Source organism: Dasypus novemcinctus, chromosome 7 (genome assembly GCF_030445035.2).
Source record: "Dasypus novemcinctus isolate mDasNov1 chromosome 7, mDasNov1.1.hap2, whole genome shotgun sequence".
In the NCBI taxonomy this organism is placed as follows: domain Eukaryota; kingdom Metazoa; phylum Chordata; class Mammalia; order Cingulata; family Dasypodidae; genus Dasypus; species Dasypus novemcinctus.
This window is the reverse complement of record NC_080679.1, coordinates 23,476,216-23,480,164: the sequence shown is the minus strand read 5'-3', so window position 1 is coordinate 23,480,164 and position 3,949 is coordinate 23,476,216.

The window sequence follows — 3,949 nt, the reverse complement described above, 5'->3', positions numbered from 1 at the left end:
ATCATCTTGTTGTGTCAGCTCTCCGTGTGTGCAGCGCCATTCCTGGGCAGGCTGAACTTTCTTTCATACTGGGCAGCTCTCCTTATGGGGCGCACTCCTTGCGCATGGGGCTCCCCTACATGGGGACATTCCTGCGTGGCATGGCACTCCTTGTGCGCATCAGCACTGCACGTGGGCCAGCTCCACATGGGTCAAGGAGGCCCGGGGTTTGAACCCTGGATCTCCCATGTGGTAGATGGATGCCCTATCCACTGAGCCAAGTCCGCTTCCCTTCACTTATTTTTAAGATAAGAAGAGTTCATGGTATTTGCTTGGCATACCTAAATTATGTTGGAGAATTTGAGCATCCAAGTAAGTGGCTAAGGGCAAGAGCTTCTGAAAGACTTCTGTAAGTCAAAATCCTTTTGTAGATCAAAGCCAAGGCACACCAGGAAGCTGATGTGCCCCTCTTCTTCAGTACTTGACTGACAACACTGAAGAATCTACCCTCCATGGAGGGATGGTTGAGTTAGGCTTCTGGAAATCAACTGCCTTGTCTCTCTTGGAAATGTTCCAAATGACCTTGGGTGAGGGGATTCCCTAGTGCGGCGGTTTGCTCGGTCGGTAGAGGTGGGGTCTGGCTGCGGACGAGGGGTCGGTCCAGCTTTGGACGAGGGGTCGGTCTCACAGGGGTTGCGCGGTTCGGCTGACGGGGTCGCCCGGCAAAGCTGGCGATGAAGGGGTCGCCCGGAGAAGCAGGCGACGAACTGGGGACAAGGGAGGCCAGGCCCTTGTCGGGGGCTCTCAGGACTGGAGGGCGCACGGCAGAAGAACTACCGCGGAGACAAGGTAAACACGCAAGTCCACTTTATTGAGGGAGAGGCAACAGTTTTATAGGGGCTGGGGAAGGCTGATTGGTCGAAGCCACGCCCTGTTCTGATTGGTTGCCGGTGAAAGGTCAGTGGGCGGTACTGGACGGGGGAGGGGTGGTGGTTAGGGATTGGCTGTCGCTGTTGCTGGGGGAAGGGGCAGGGTTTAGGGATTGGTGGCTGCTGTTGCTGGGGTGGAGGGCAGACTTGAGTTTCCCGCCCACGCCTGGCTGTTGCTGCTGTCGGGGGAGGGGAAAAGGGCAGACTGGAATTTTCCGCCCTGCGCCTGCGCAGGGAGAAAGAAGAAGAAGGGTGCCGCCCCACAGGCATCGTGTGGCGCCATCCGGGAGGAGGGGCGGCCGCGGAAGCATGGCTGCCGAGAAGGGGAGACCCGAGGGCACTCTGCGCCCATGCCGAGCTCCCTTCAGGGGTGGCGGTGAGTCCGACCAGCCACCCTATTATGGGGGCAGCGGCTTGGCCTGCCGCGGCTGCTCCCCCGCCAGGCCAGCAAACCACACTTCAGCCCGAGGGGTGACCGCACCCTAGAACCAGACCCACACCATAATACCCACTCAAGAGAACTACATTGGAACAAGATGTAAAGGGTAAGGAACTTTCCCTACAGCTGAGGGATTCCCTGTGTCTATAAGCTCCTCCCTGGCAGAGTTTTGTGCTGTTTCAGCCATGAAAAGCCTGTTACCCAAATAATAGCTATTGTAACTTGTGTCAAGTTTATCTACTCTAGAGAGGGAAAGCATCTATATTTCAGCGGTTGATTCCAGCAGTGGTAATTAATTAGCAAAGCAAAGAGGGAGCAGGATAGATCCAGGGAGCAGGGAAGAAAGGGGCACATCCATCTCTTCCCTATAACATAAACATTCCAAGGAAGGAGAAGGAAAATTCTGCAAATATTCCATGCTGCTTTATAGATTTATTTCAAATTCTAGATAATGGTTTTCCAGATATGGTTTTCTTCTCATTTTCTTGCCTTCTTCTCACAGGAATTTTCTCCTATTGCACACTAAATATGTTAAACTGCTCATCATTTCCTCAATTCTTCCAGCTTTTTCCACACAGTGCCTGGCATGCATGTTTCCCTTTTCCTTGCATCCCCTTTGGGCAAATTACTCACTTGTCTGAGCCTGTTGCATCATCTGTGAGATGAAAATAAGAAGAACATCTACCTCATTGGGACTATTGTGAGATTAAATAAAATGAACCATGTGAAGGGCTTAGCACAGTCTTTGGCACATACTAGCTCAGCAATTGTTACTTGTCATTATTTCTCCCTCTGTCTGCCTGGTGAATTTTTACTCATTCCTCAATAACCATCTAAAATATCCTTTTTGCTTTGATAGCTCCCCTGTCTGTTTAGGGGATGTTCAAATGCACATCATTGCATTTTCATCTATGCTTCCATATAATTCTATACATATTTACATTATACTCAGCTGGAATTTATTTAGATGTTTGTCTTTCCCCAAAAGACTGTGGCCTTTTGAAGATGGGGCCCATGTCTTGTTCATTTTTTCATCAGCATCTAACAGATGTTTTCTGCAAATAAAAACTTAATATTCATGAAATGAATTTTGAGTGAGTGAATGAATGAATGAATAAGTAAATGAAAAGTTCTTAAAAAATGTACTATGGCAGAATACTTTGAGGTTTCCTAAAAATATAATTGAGGGACAGTAGGCTTTTGGCTAACTAGTTGGTATTTTACTTTGCTGAAAAAAGGTTCAGAGTTATTCTAGCATTTATTTTTATGAGTAGTAAATATATAAGAATATAAATGGGATAAGTAAAAAGAACTAATTTTGCTGTGCTTAGTTTTCTAGATATGGAGCAGAACAGAAGCCCTGGGAGAATCTGAGCTTTGATTGTAGTAAGGAGAAAAGAGCAAAGAAAATGTTTAGAGAAAAGGAGACAATAAATAGGAAGCTGCTGAAAAGAGAGGAGATTTGGGAGAAAGTGAGAGAGAATTTGAAGCTAATTTTTAGGAATCTTGGATTCAACTTTCTCTTCCATCTTTGCAGAGAAACCATCCTTAAACTAAATTCCAATTTAACTGACTTCCCAGATTAATCAGTGCTTCCCATTCTATCTGTACAACATGAATACTGCCGCTGGTGGTGGGATATTTTTCTTCCATGTCCTCTAACAGCCCCAGATAGATCAGGGACCCCAATTGTCCCTCATTTTTTTCCTGTCTGCCATGCATTTGGTCTCTGGGAATTCCCTGTAGCACTTGGCATGGGCTGCCTTGGCTAATGAGCAGGTTTTCATCTGATTAGGCCAAATGCTTCTACCCACCACTTCGGATAATGCATTCTTTCCCAGACACTTTCATAAAGATTCTTTGCTCACAGAAACAGGTCTGTGTTGAACTTCTGCTTAACTACATGCCCTCAGAACTGGTTCCTCCCTGAAAAAAACCAGCATGTCTTCTCCCTCGCATTTTCCACATTCTGTGTGCTTGATTGCTTATCCCAGATCATTGCTCACGATGTGTGCTGGGTAGCTGGGGACCTAGGACAGGGCATTTGGTCTCTACCTTCCTTTAGAACATGCCAAAACATTAGCAATATTCAGCCTCTTCCATAGGGCAACGATGTGAATACTTCTTTACTTCTCTTCTATTTTTGCTTCATAACATGGAAAGTTAATAAAAATAAAAGAGTATTAAGGTGAGCTTTGGAGGAAATAACTAAAATGTGGTATACCTGGTTAGAAAATGATTCTGTAAATTAGTCACATGACAGAAAGCCCAATAAAATGGGTGATTTCCCCATGAGTAGAAAGAGAATATCTACAGAAATATCAAAGGGCAGCTAAAGACAGAATTAGCATCTATAAGCTCTGTTGAGTTTATCTGAGTATATTTTTTTTAGGGAATTGAAACAGAATAGCTGATTTAGCTGATTACTTTATTAAAAGTGAAAACAAAACAAAACAGCCTCATATCATGCTGGGATGTTTACAAGCTGATATTTATGGGCCCAGAGTAGAAAGTAGGGGTTAGACTATGAAAATGAATTCTTCATATTGATTTTGTACCATAGTGCATGATTTCCCAAAGGCTGTCCTGACACAAGACACAT